This window comes from Cervus elaphus, chromosome 14, assembly GCF_910594005.1.
Source record: "Cervus elaphus chromosome 14, mCerEla1.1, whole genome shotgun sequence".
Classification (NCBI taxonomy): domain Eukaryota; kingdom Metazoa; phylum Chordata; class Mammalia; order Artiodactyla; family Cervidae; genus Cervus; species Cervus elaphus.
In genome coordinates this window covers 42187092-42201824 of record NC_057828.1, presented here as the reverse complement: position 1 = coordinate 42201824, position 14733 = coordinate 42187092, and the positions used below count along the sequence as shown (strand labels likewise).

The 14733-nt window shown below is 41.3% G+C and overlaps 1 protein-coding gene across 1 annotated transcript in view; it reads right to left on the bottom strand.

Moving 5' to 3' along the window:
• Nucleotides 1–12063: 12063 nt before the first annotated feature.
• The window catches only part of C14H1orf105 (chromosome 14 C1orf105 homolog), a 71386-nt gene continuing 68716 nt past the window's right edge, over nt 12064–14733 (bottom strand). The window contains exon 10 of the mRNA XM_043922894.1: nt 12064–13359. The gene's annotated coding sequence lies outside the window, so the exon portion shown is untranslated. The remainder of the gene's footprint in view (nt 13360–14733) is intronic.

Here is a 14733-nt window from a genome sequence, read left to right as displayed (position 1 = left end):
GAGAGGTCACATGGAGATGTTCTGGCTGATAGCTTCAGCTTACATTCCAGTCAACAGTCAGCATCCCCTGCCAGATGTCTGAGTGAAGGAGCCTTCAGATAATCCCAGACTTCAGCTGTTGTCACCCCAAACCTTTCATCTTCCAGCAGAGGGCCCAGACATCATGGCGCAAAGATGAATCCTCCCTGCATACCCTTATGTCCAATCCATGGAACCCATGAGCACAGCAAAGCCCTGTTTACTCCTCTAGGTATGGAGATGATTTTATTACTCAGAAGATAACTGGAACAATGGCTAATATGCTGAAAAGAAGAGAACACAAAAGCTACCTAACATATCAAACAAAATATTAATCATGGAAATCCCACACACACACATTTCTGTGAGAAAAATAATTGAGCAGCCTGTTGTAAACATGAGCTAGGAGAAATAATCCTGTATTGTCACTAGAAGATTTGTGAGCAAAAAGTCAACAGAGGTTGATGCATGATTTTTCAGTGTTTCATCACATCTTATTTTTTTCACGTTCATGATAGTTACTTTGGAAAATACAGATACTACCAAGAAAACAATCGTTCCACTGCTCAAAGTCAACCAGCTAGTATTTTTCTGTATTCCTGGTCCTTCCTTTTTCTAAGCATCTGTTTTTAAAATCTCATTGAAACCACATTATCAATACAATATTTTAATTCCACATACAGTCTGTTAATCCACTACTTAGTTTAGTTCCCACCATCAGAATGGTCCTGCACTTTCTTTTCTGCCCAGCTAAAACTCTTCCTTGTCTAGGAAGCCTGCTGGGACCACCTAACCCACAAAGATGTCTACCTCAAAATCATAGCACTAATCCCCCATGCCACTTATTTGTTACACAATCACATATTACTTCATGACATTTTATGTATTAATCTTTTAATATCTGTATCATATAATCTTTTCCATCATTCCTTATCTTCCTAACAGACTGAAAGTGACTTTAGGACAGAGATGAGTATTTTAATCTTTCTATTCCCTACAGTACTGAATACATATATAGCAGGTTCTTACCTGAAAATACCACACACAGAGGAGCCTGATGGGCTATAGTCCAAAGGGAAGCAAAGAGTCAAATAGAACTGAGCATCTGACAGTGAGCATGAGCATTCCCTACAGCAGCGAATACGCGTGTGTACGTACTGCTGTGTTCAGTCCGGCCCGACTCTGCAGCCCCATGGCCTGCAGCCCGCCAGGCTCCTCTGTCCATGGGTTTCCCAGGCAAGAATACTGGAGCGCATTGCCATTTCCTTCTCCAGGGGATCTTCCTGACCCAGGGATCAAACCCACATGTCTTGCATCTCCTGTATTGGCAGGTGGATTCTTTACCACAGTACCACCTGGAAAGCTTAAATAGTATACATAGTAGGTATCAAATATTTGTTGAAAGAAAGGGAAAGGGGGAAGGAAGGAAGGAAAGATTTATTCCTAATATTTTACATATTTGCTTCATTATTCTTTCATCACAAAACTACAGGAATAACAAACGTTTGGACTTAGTGGGAGAAGGCAAAGGCGGGATGATTTTAGAGGATAGCATTGAAACATATATATTACCATATGTAAAATAGATAACCAGTGTGAGTTTGATGCGTGACACAGGGTACTCAAAACTGGTGCTCTGGGACAACCTGGAGGGCTAGGGTGGGGAGGCAGGTGGGAGGGCAGGTCAGGATGGAGGGGACACATGTATACCTATGAAGTGTGCTAGTCACTCAGTCATGTCTGATTCTTTGCGACCCCGTGGTCTGTCCATGGAATTCTCCAGGCAAAAATACTGGAGAGGGTTGCCATTCCCTTATCCAGAGGATCTTCCCAACCCAGGGATCAAACCCAAGTCCCCTGCACTGCAGGCAGATTTGTAACCATCTGAGCTATCAGAGAAGCCCATATTGATATATAGCAAAATCATAACAATATTATAATTATCCTCCAATTAAAATAAATAAATAAATAAATAAACCACATGAGTTATTAATGATCATGTTTGACATGTATATGGCTATGAATATATATATGTGTGTGTATATATATATATAAATGCTTTTTAGGATTTTATCTGAAGGTCTACAAGGTTTCCATTATCTTTCACAAATATGTCTTTACTCTAGAAGCAAAATAGGGTATTCAAAAACGCTTTTTGACAATTTATCTTTCACAACTTATTAAGAGTATGTTATCCCAAAACTGTAAGGATTGGGTACAAACACACTAGAGAACAAAAGTGCCAGGTGGTTTTGTCTGATGTGTCAAAGCCTTCAGCGTATGTACAGACTAGACTGCAGGACAAGACGGACACTGCCTGAAGCTGTTATAATACCAAGTTAAAACTTTCAGGAAAAGACTAGAGAAGGGAAGGGAGAAGAATATAAACTATTCAGGTTTCAGTTTTGGCCAAGAGGATGCAGAAGGAGCCAAAAGCAACATCAGCAGCAGCATTTAGGAAGTTAAGCACAATTCAGTGGACATTTGGCCATCTGGGATATAGAGTGTGTGAGTGTGTGTGTGTGTGTGTGTGTGTGTGTGTGGTATGTATAGTGGTCTCTCCAAATGGAAAAGATGTTTCTAAAATGTTGACCTGGAGTTTGAGAAGCCTTGTTGAGTTTCTACCATCAGTAAGACTGACAGTTGCAGGATGAAGGCCAAAGTGAAGAAAGAGAGAGAGACAATTAGCACAGTTATACAAGAGGACTAGTGAAAAAGGGTTCTGTAAGGTACACAATCAGGACCAGAAGGTGATATTTTACTTTCATCACTTCTCTCTAGTCTCTCTGTTTTCATCATCTACTTTCCTCACCCTCTCCTCACTAAGACACACACACATACCACTTTTTTAAAGCATGCTAAATTTTATCAAGAGCATCATCTTCAGGTTCACTGTCAGTATGCTTTCATCATGGAGATGAACTTTTGCCTGACACAAGTAAGTGCCATAGCTGTTCAGAGAAGAAAAGAAGAAATGGAGCGAGATGAGATACTCTAGGAAGGCAGAGGAAGAGATGGACCGAGGATGGGGCCTTCATGGATAGATGCACTTTCCTCCAGTAGAAGGAGCATGTGAGGTCCCATGTGTGTGCCTGTCGTGTTTTAGGAATGGGATGGTGTTTTCCAGGCAGTAGGAAGAGCATATAAGCTAAGGTCTGGGGCCTGCCTCATAGACTAAGGGAAGAGAAAGAAGTTCAGTCTACCTTGAGAGAAGGCTACAGGCATGTCAGGGGACTACAGGAGATAAGGCTGTAAAGGTAGTTTGGGGCATATAATAGAAGGCCTTGAATGCCTCTTCAGTCTTTCAATAGTCCTGTTTTCCTCTTTACCCATGGACAGCAGCCCTGGGTGGAACTGTTTCCATTTCCTTCCAGTAAGGAGCCATACAGATCCTTAGCCTTAATCTTGGGAAAAAAAAAAAAAAATCACCTAATGAACCTCTTACTTCTCAAAGACCAGCAGATGGCTATCTGGCTGGAGAAGAGCTAATATGCTTGATGGATGAACAGTTCACTCCCAGAGAAGACATTAGTTATAAGAGAACAAGGAAATCCAAAGACCCTTCCCCTAAGGTCATCAGAACACTCAAATATTATTTCATTAATCTTAATATTCTTACAGTATTAAAAAACTGTTCAGATAGAAACATACAGGGGAAAGAGGGGAGAAGGGAGAATACGGTCAAGGACAGGGAGAAAGAAAAACAAAAGAAGAGGGGGAAGCTGGGGGAGAGGAGGAAGGAGTGACTAAGAAGCGGGCAAGAGCCTTCCCTGGAGATGCAGGGATTAAGACTCTGTGTGCCCAATGTGGGGGGCTCAGGTTTGATCCCTGGTCAGGGAACTAGATCCCACATGCTGCAACTAGAGATCTTGCATGCTACAATGAAGATCGAAGATTCTGCATACTGCCCCTAAGACCTGGTGCAGCCAAATGAATAAATAAATATTAAAAAATATAAGGGGGTGAGTCCTGCAACTTTATGCGCATTAAGATCCCCCTTGTGAAATGTTCTCTGTCCTCCCGTGTGTTTGTAGAGAAACAAGCTTGGAAGTGTTGACCTACGGTCGAAGGTAACCTATTGAATAGTGGAAGAGCTCTTATACCTTTTTCCTTTTTCATTTCTTTTACTGGCAGCAATGAGTGTGCAGTTTAGAGTATGACTTTTCTATTTTAAGAAAAAATAAGGGATTTATTTAAAAATGTAAAAATTAAGAGCTGAATACTGATAGGAGCAATGGGCTGACAAAAAATAATGCCTCTTAGGAAATGAGGCCTTGTCTCACACCTTCCTGTTGCAGTTGCTTAAGAAACTAAAAATGCTTGATCAGGAAGCAGTCCAAGGGGGTCTGCCTTTTGTACCAGAAATAACTGGGCAGAGCTGGGCTACAGAGAAATGGTTGTTACTTAGCATACTCACTTTGTTCTTAGGATATGGGTTTGAACATCTAGATACCACCAGGGAATTAAAAAAAAAAAAACAAAAAAAAAAACCATGCAATCATGCTGCTGAGGGCCACAGGCTTGCAAAATAAACCACAAGGTCAGGCATTCCAACTCTTGCAAACTGTCATTTATCAAAAGAGATCACAGGAGCCAAAGTGATGCATCCTAAAGACAATGATGTCCCTAGGAAGGGAATATACAAAAGTGAAATTAGCTATAGTATTAGGGTGATGTGTTTAGGAATAACTGACCTTTGTTCCTTAATAGTCTACTTGATAACTCTATTTTAATTGGAGGTAAAAACCAGCATGTATCCATCCCATATTTCCCTAAGAGAACCTTTTTATTTGCCAAAGGACATTTCATGTGAAGTTGGCACATTGTGTATTGATTGGGACAGGCTGTGCAGGAGTGTTTTTATCTTAAGGTCCCACATGGCTCCGTGACCCTCTGATATCACCAGTGTGATATCGCTTCGTTCAAGACCCAGCTGTCTTTGAACACATGTTGCACAAGGCTTTCAATGAGTAAATAAAATTCTTTGAGTGGGGGGATAGGCCAGACCCATACAACTCTGTAATTCAAACCTGCTGTTTCATCTTTCATGCCTTTCTGCCACACACAGAACTTGTTGACACTACAAAAAGCAAACACACACACACACAAAGACATGGGAAAGAACAGATGGTTTCAGATCATGCCTCATGACTGCTCAAATTATGCTTGCTCTAGCCTGCTATTTCTCTGCAAATGACTAAATTTTTGTTCATAAAATTAAGATTAGCAAAGAAAGAATACTTCTCTGCTCACTCCTACTCCTATTCCTATTTGATGTCTACATGTTGATACACCTCACAGACTCCGATAAAATGAAGACAAGGGTCAGAGTTGTAGTATCAGGAAACACCAGATTCTGATGCTAGAACCCCAACTCCTCACTCTACACTGAGGAGGCCTTACTTAGGATCTGAATTTCCCTAAGTCTCTGTACAATAAAAATGCTTAGACTCCTCTGAAGTTGAAGCAAGAATCAAATGAGGTAACACAGGCAAACAGCAAAGTGCCAGAACAGAGCAGTCAGTCACAAACATCAGCTGAGTCTGAATCAGTGGTGGCAGAGAATACCAAATACTTGAAAAATGCCCTTGCGACTATTTTCAGTCTTAAAAGCTGTTCTCCTAGTCAAGGACCATGTTTTCTGTGTTGTATTTACTAATCGCTCAGTAGTGTCCCTGTGAACTGTAGCCTGCCAGGCTCCTTTGTCCATGGAATTCTCCAGGCAAGAATACTGGAGTGGGTTGCCCTTTCCTCCTCTTCCAAGGGATCTTCCTGACCCAGGGATCGAACTCAGGTCTCTTGCATCTCCTGCATTGGCAGATAGATTCTTTACCACTGTGCCACCCGGAAGCCTGTACTTACTAATTTGGAGGTTAATAGAAAAGTTCCTTTTATTTTCTCAACAATGAAGCAATGAATTGGGTTCTTCTCAATAAATCTTTTCAGCATTTCAGTCTAAGGTCTGCACACTATAAATGAGACATAAGCATTATTCAAGCCCACGTTGCCTTCTTTTCATGTATGTATATTTCCAAGAGCTCTGCCTATAATGATAATCCTTGTGTTCTGCTTTACTTCTGAGTATCCAATCATTACTTTTGCAAATTCCTTTCATTAATGAGGAGAAAAAATATCCTAAAGCTTTGCAAAATATGCCAATTCCTTAAGAATATTTAAAGTTAAGAGACACAAATTGGACATACGACCATGCTCCAGAGAGCCTAAATGTCTATATTCTCAGGACAGGGAAGGGAACATCCTCACTCTAGATGAACTGTGAAAGATGAAATGGGAGTTCAAAGGCTTGTGTCAGCAGACAGGTTGGAGCTGAAGTTGCCTATTTCTTAGCTCACTCATTATGACTCTGCAGGTGGGGCTCTCTCTGAGATCACTGTGAATAAGCCAGGTGAAGACAGGCCTGAAGCAAACAGAGTCTTGCTGACCCAGGAGAAATTTGTTATGAATCTTTTCCTACTATTTTCTATGGAGAAGAGGGAAGCTGACTCTTGAGGATATATCCAGAAATATGTACTCCTAGCCACATGTTTCTATTTGCTCACAAAGAATACAACTGGAGGGCAAAATAATTATGACCAAAACTGAACCCAACATTTAGCACAATAGCCAGAATAATTTAGCAGGAAGATGAGTAGATCAACCTAGAGGGGTGGGACTGGGGAGGGAGATGGGAGGAAGGTTCAAAAGGGAGGGGATGTATGTTTACCTATGGCTGATTCATGTTGAGATTTGACAGAAAACAACAAAATTCTGTAAAGCAATTATCCTTAAATAAAAAAATTAATTAAGAAAAGAACCAACATCTATTGTCAGTTCTGACTCAAGAGGACTCTTGAGTTGATTTTCTGATGCCTCTGTGCTTCCCTTTCCCCATCAGTAAAAGAGCTGACCACACTCAGGCAGTGGATTTGTTTTATTTGTTTCTGACCGTCACCCTTTCTTTCTTTTGGGAACAGCATCTCCTTATTTTATTTTATTTTTCTTCCTTATTCCCCTACTTTATTTTTTTTTATTTATTTTTATTAGTTGGAGGCTAATTACTTCATAACATTGAAGTGGATTTTGTCATACATTGATATGAATCAGCCATGGAGTTACATGTATTCCCCATCCCGATCCTTATTTTAGAAGAAGTGAACTTCCTCACCTTGCACCTGGCCCCACGTGGTTTGGATGGGAGCTGACCTCTCTCTCCTGGTCAGTCACTGGCCCCATCATTGGGCATGTGACCTGGGTTAGTGCACTCTGAGGCTTCCCCTGAGATTTTCATACTGGAGTTTGGGAGAAATGCCTTTCTTTCTAGCAGGGAAGGAATGGAGACTGCAGCCTGGAGTAGGAACACATGAAGTCAGCAGCACAGAGAAACAGAGAGAAGAGAGACTCCTACTGATACCCAAGTCCCAGTTCCAGTTCTCCCAAGGCTGGCTGCAACCCTGGCCTTCCTGGGTCTGGCTGTGGCAGACATGGCAATCCTCTTACCTACGCTAGTTCCAGCTGTGTTCTTGATCCTTAAAATCAAAAGAATTCTAATTGACATGCCCTATCTATCCAGAGATTACCTGAAGAATACAATTTCTCAGATGAATAGAGCAACATAATTATTTTACGTGGCAGGGTAATGATAAACTGTTTTTCATCATTATAATCAGTGTCTAGAAGATAATTAGAAATGACAAGCAGTGCTATTGTTGACTCTACTTGACAGGGTGCATAACTCATCTGAGAAATAACTGAATATTTCTTAACAACTGACTTCCTTTGTGAAATCTGAGTTTTAAAGCTATTTCAAACAAAATTATTTCCTAATCATCAAACCCAGTAAGCATTTTCTTCCTTGTCTTATGTCTTAATTCATCTAGCAGTTTGTAATCAGAACTCTTTCTACCCTTGGGAAATTTTATCCCATCAATTGCAAGTTTCCATCTAGTAGACTCATCTCTCTGTATCTTTGACCTCCATCTCCACTGCTCCTTTCCTGTCTGCTCACATAGATCCTCGTATCCTCATTATCTTGACAAAAAGTTCCCCCAGACCACATTCTCCTCATGAGATACAGATAAAATGACTTCTTTCCTCTGAATCAAGCAAACCTAGAGTGAGAGGCACAACAGCCTGGCAGTCAAGAGCTGAACAGTTCTGAGTTTGAATCTGAGCTTCATCAGCTCCAGATTATCAGTAGCACCATGTAGTAAATTCATGTGTGCTAAGTCACTCAGTTGTGTGTGACTCTTTGGACTGTAGCCCATCAGGCTCCTCTGTCCATGGGATTTTTCAGGCAAGAATGCTGGAGTGGGTTGCCATTTCCTTCTCCAGAGGTTTTTACCAACCCAGGGATCGAACCTGCGTCTCCTGTCTCCTGCACTGCAGGCAGATAATTCTACCCACTGAGGCATCAAGGAAGCCCACTTTCATAAATTACTGTTTGCTCTGTATTGCAATATTCATCTAAAACGAGGATAATGATAGTACCTATTTAATAGGGTCTCTGTAAGCAGATAAAATGTGCCACGCGTTTAGTGGAATACTAGACACACAGCTAAGCTCCCCAATAAACACTGGTTATCGCCGTTATTATAACCTTGTCTCCACTTCTTCATGGGCTGATTTCTTTCCTTATCAGGTTGCATTCTCTCTTTTCTCCTCTCATTCTACTCAGTTCAGCAATTCTAACCATTAAATCATTAAATCCAATTCTTCTCAGGTGTCCAAGACCACTCTTCAGCATCTCCTTTTTTAACCTCATTTCTCCTTTGGCTTCTCTGCTTCTCTTCCTAGCTCCCTAAATCATCTCTCTTCAGTTCTATTTTCTCCTTTAATGGAGGCTCTACTGCTGTTGATTCACTGGTTCTGTTTCTCAGTGGAGAGCAGGGTCATGTTGAAACTAGCTTCAGAACCCAAATGCTGATGGAGTATACAGGTCAGGGAAAGGTGTGGACCACAGGATTCTCATCAACATAGGCAGGTTTTGTTTGGTGCCCAAAGTAAAGGATTAAAAGAAGATCAAGGACAAACCTTCATCCATTCAATATTCAATGTTACCAGACTTAAGTCTTGGCCCACGTTTCAATTAGACACTATAAAAGAAGATTTAAGCAAACTAAATAGCACATTAATAAAAAAACTTGAATTTAGACGTTAACTTTTTAAAATCTTTCATTTAGATTACCTTCACACTGATTAGTAAGGTAATTGCTGCAAAGTGAATACATAGTTTATGTGCTGATTTAATGCCATGATCTGCCATCTCTCTTCCATTACAATTCCCCTGAAGTTGCCTACCCATTTCTGTTATTTTCCAGTGTTCTATCATTTTGTCACTTTTGTATGTCTTACTGGGGCTTCCCACATGGCACCGTGTTAAAGAATCTGCCTGCCAATGAAGGAAACATAGGAGACTTGGTTTTGATGCCTGGGTTGGGAGGGTCCCCTTGAGTAGGACCCATTCCAGTCCAACCCATTCCAGTATTCTTGCCTAGAAAATTCCATGGACAGAGGAGCCTGATGAGCTACAGTCCACGGGGTCACAAAGAGTTGGACCCGACTGAGCATGAGCACCGTGTCTTACTGCAATCTTTATTATTGAAACCCCACATCTGAGAAAGCTTGGGAATGAAATCCAGGTTATCTCCAAAGCAACCAAGATGCTCCATCATTCCGCAGGATCTGTTATTTTACTTCATAAAAAATGAGATCTGATGCATCTTGTCCAGTGATGAGAGCAATCATTCAACTTTAGTTTAAACATATCTTCTAAAGTTTCTGAATTAATCTTGACCCTGATACAATTAGCTTGGAAAGATCTTCCTTCCCATTGCCTGTCTTGTGAACTATTCTTGTCTGAAACTTCTCGGGATCACTTCCCAGTGCAATTTTACTCCTGAACAGGGACTATGATTTTTCACCTTTAAAGCCCATTGTCTTTCATGAGGTAGATACAATAAGTGTTTGATGTTCTAGGCAGAACAGAGAAGGAAATGGCAACCCACTCCAGTATTCTTGCCTGGAGAACCCTGTGGACAGAGGAGCCTGGTGGGCTGCTGTCCATAGGGTCACATAGAGTCGGACACAATTGAAACAACTTAGTATGCATGCATGCATTGGAGAAGGAAATGGCAACCCACTCCAGTATTCTTGCCTGGGGAATCCCAGGGACGGAGGAGCCTGGTGTGGGCTGCCGTCTATGGGGTTGCACAGAGTCGGACACGACTGAAGCGACTTAGCATTGGCAGCAGCAGCAGGCAGAAACAGGGAAATATGCTATAAAGTTTCTGAAAAACCTGCTTCTATTGTATCAAAGGCTAGTGATTCACTGAGACTCATCCTGGGGGCGGGGGAGGGGGCGGGTTGTGGGGTGATAGTGAGCCAAGACACCACATTATCTACTTTTCTCTCTTCACAGGGATTCACAGGAAGATTCGCAGTACCCTTTACTTTACTTTCTTCCCTTGGAAGTGGACTTGAGATGTTGATTGTTGGTTAAGGGGGAAAGATGGTGTCTACATTTTCAATCCTCATGATCTCATTTGATCATACATTCCACCCAGTGAGGTAGGTAGATTGGACATAACTACATTTCATAAGCAAAGAAGTCTAAAACTTAAAAAGATATTTTTAAAAAATCCTATAATACTATTCTTAGTGGCTGATTGGTCAGGTTTCCAGACTCACATCCAATTACATGAAATTCCATTGTCGTGGATTTTTAGAATACTGTGTAACTACATCAGCTATGTTTTCCCTTTACAAATGTGAACGTGCTTTCATATATATTATCAACTGTCAAAACTGGAATAAATTGTCATGATTCCTTGCCATCAGCTCTATCGCTCAGGAATTGATTTTCTTAGTGAGTAGACATGCTTAACTGATGTACTAATTCTGTATCTCAGTAACTGTTTTATAATTTCCTAAAGTTTTAGGAGATTTAAAAAATTAGAATAAATATATTCAAATCTAAACTCCATAGCAGCAATTTGATCCTCTAAGTAGGCAACCTCAGTGGTGGAATGTAGTCTAATTTGAAATGAAACCAAAGCACTTTTTTAAAAGTTGAAATATGATTGACATATTGACATTGTAAGAATTTAAAAGTGTGCAATGTGTTGATTTGATACAGCTATATATTACAGTGTGATCACCACCTTAGCAGCAGTTATCATCTCTATTGTGTCACATAATTATCACTTCTTTTGAGGTGGGAACAAGTGGGATCTAGTCTTTTAGCAACTTTGAAGTTTAAAATACAGTATTGTCTATTAAGACTGTGCATTAGATCTCCAGGAATTACCTACTGGTTACAAGTCTGGGAGAACTTGTTTAAGGACAAAGCCTTTCTAAGCCTCTTCTCTTCAGGTTGATTATTTCCACCAATAATTATCTGTTCTTTCATTCTCCTACAACAGAGAAAACTGCTTCAGACTTGTTCTAAGCCCAGATCTGCTTTTCAAGCAGCCTTCCTGGCTGAGAAATTTAGCTCATACTGGGGACCACTTGTTTATTGTGCAAATAAAGCCTAGCTATTTGCCCAAGGCCCTGCCTCAGCAGAATGTTAGACTCTGTTAAACCCTTTGTAGTAGTTCCTGGGAGTAGACACAATTTATCTATATTCATTTCCTCATTGGATACTTAACCTATTTTATTTATTTCTTTTTAGTTACACTGGGTCTTCTTTGCTGCCAGCAGGCTTTCTTTAGTTGCAGTGAATGGGGGCTACTCTTTGTTGTGGAGCACAGACTCTAGGCATGTGGGCCTCAGTAGTTGCAGATCCTGGCCTCCAGAGTACTGGTTCAGTAGTTGCGGTGCACAGGCTTAGTTGCTCCTAGGCATGTGGAAGCTTCTGGGACCAGGAATCAAACATGTGTCCCCTGCTTTGGCAGGTAGATTCCTATTCCCTGTGCCACCAGGGAAGTCCATTGACCTGTTTTGTACAGCAATCTATCCCAGTTAACTCAGTCCAGTTCAATCATGTCTAATGTACTCAAAGTCAAGTTACAAAATACTCTCTTGCTGCTGTCCTTGAAGTATCTTTTTATTTTAGATGTAACTGTTCCTCTAAAATGGTTATCCAGGACCAGGAAATATATATTGAGATTATCAAGGCTGACTGTGACAGCAATTCATCACCATTCATTTACTGATTTATCAGATACATTACTGAGCACATCTGCTCTTCATTCCAGGCACTGTGCTAGACGCTGAGGCTACAGACATGAAAGATGTATCTCTGCCTTGAGGTTGTGCACAGCCCAATGGGTGAAAACTAGACCTCTGTTCTCATCCTGATCCTGCTTCTTATTAACTGTGTAAGTGCAGATAAAGCCTTTCTAAGTTTCATTTCTAAGTTTCACCAGGGCTTCCCTGGTGGCTTGGTTGTAAAGAATCCACCTGCCAATGCAGGAGACTAGGGTTGGATCCCTGAGTTGGGAAGATGCCGTGGAGAAGGAAATGGCAACCCACTCCAGTATTTTTGCCTGAAAAATCCCTTGGACAGAGGAGTCTGGTGGGTTATAGTCCATAGCATCGTGAAAGAGTTGAACTCGACTTAGCAACTAAACAACAACAACAACAGAGTGGGAATAACAGTCCTACACATGAGGTTGATATGAGAATTAATGGCATAAAATATAGTACTCGGAACATAGGCAGTGCTCAACACATAGCATCTACGATTTCATTGCCGTCATCATTCTGGAAACAGTGAATGGTGATTATAAATCAACAATTACAATATCACTTGTGATGTATGGAGACAGGGAAAAAGTCTTCTAAGAGCATAGTCTGGGATGGTGATGAGGCAGAAGGTTAACAAGAGGAGGGAAACTGATACCTAGTCACACCCAGAAGGATAAGTAGGAGGAAGTCCTACTTATGGGAAGGACTGGGAAGAGCAGCTAGGAAGACAGAATAATAACATAAAGAAAAGCCTAGAGGCCAAAAAAAAAAAAAGCAGGCACTTTCAGGAAGTTGCAAGTAGTCCAGTATGTCTGGATCTTGGCACATATGTGGGGAAGTTGTGGGAGAATTAGTGAGGTCGGGGTGGTGGCGAGTGGGGCATGTCATCATCCTTACAGCATTCTTGCTGCTCTTCCATTGTTGCTCCCATATAAGTACCTGATGGTACCATGTCCCTTAGGGGCATTCTCACTTGGTCTTAGCTTTAGAGATCATAGTGCTTCTTTCAGTTTTCCATTTCTTCCTACTCCAGTTGCTGTTGAGGTCATGGGAAGGAGTCAGCCTCTGGTATAAACTTTAGGAGTTTCCCTGAGAGTGTGACCCACCCTCCAATACCAGACCAGAGAGTGCTCCAACAGGTAGGAAGAAGTCCTGGGAGAAGGAAGAGGAAAGAAAGTATCAGCTAGTGTTCAGCTGCTGCAGAAACCATTCCTATGCCCAGTCTCTTTCGCTCCTTGATGACTTTGACTGAGCTACAGCTTTGGAGAAGGAGAAGCTTTAAGCTTACTACAATGTCATATAGGCAGGTCAGTTACATCAAGTGGACCAGAACTCACTGTGAATGTACTTTGAGTCTAGGTCTCTGCTAGGCACTGAAGGGAAAGACTAAAGCAGTGTACTAAGATTCAAAGAGGGTCATCTAAGGGCCAAGTCCACGGTGAGAAGCCGGTAGATGCCGCAAAACCAGAAACCAAGCAGGACTCCAGAGTTCACATTCTTCCTGATACATTGTGCTTCCCTTTTGGCATTAGGCATGGCCAATTTTGCTTGGGGGCAGCTAGGAAATAAAGTAGAAGCCATGGCCGATCATATCATTGCACATTTCGTTGATTTAACCTGAATGAACCTGACATAAGAGCGGTCTACATTTAAACCACGGGAGGAATATTGATTGATTTAGTAAAGCAGAAAGAGGTAAAATACTTCTAGAAAACTCTTGGCAAGCTCAGATGACCTTTAAGAGGTCAAGTAGGCTGCTGTTCAACTGAGCTCTGGGAAAACTAGGAGAAGCCATTACTGACCCTGCACCTGCACTAAGGTAAGTATAAAGGTCTTTAAGGAACTTTTGGGTTGGAGATCCAATCTGTACAGTGGGCCATGAAGAATAAAAGGCCACAAGTGGAGGCTGAGGAGGTTTGTGAACCATTCAATTTTTTCACTAGATTTGGTAACCAGTATCTGGAGTTATGTATCATGTCTTATTGATGGTGAAAGAGGGAAGAAGGGCAAAGGAACAGTCTAAAGAGAGAGAAAGTGATGGATTTCAAAGGCAGAAGACTCCAGTAGGCTAACAGAATGAACCCTTATTAGACTGGAAATGCACTTAAAAACCCATGTGTCATTTGACTCTTTTACTTTTAGACACACAGATTTCATTTCAGGTGTCAATGAGAAATATCTGTATATCACTAAAAGAGAAGATGTAACTCTTCTTCCTTCCCAAGGCTTTAAGTCCAGTTAGTTGCCTGAACAAGATACACATCTATGGACTTACAAGGGATCTACATCTACAAGGGATCCCATCTACAAGGGGTCTGGGACATACCTTAACAATGAAGACTGGCTCTAGAAGAGGTAGCTGAAATGGGGAGACAAAGAACTCCAGCCAGCTCATGATAGGGATGTGGAATTAAGACATTCTCACTGCCTCTATTCAGGTTTCCCTCCCTGAATAACAGAGATGATTGAAAACTTCCCAAACCTGTCTCACAGAATCCTCAAGAGGATGAGTCATGCAGCATGGTA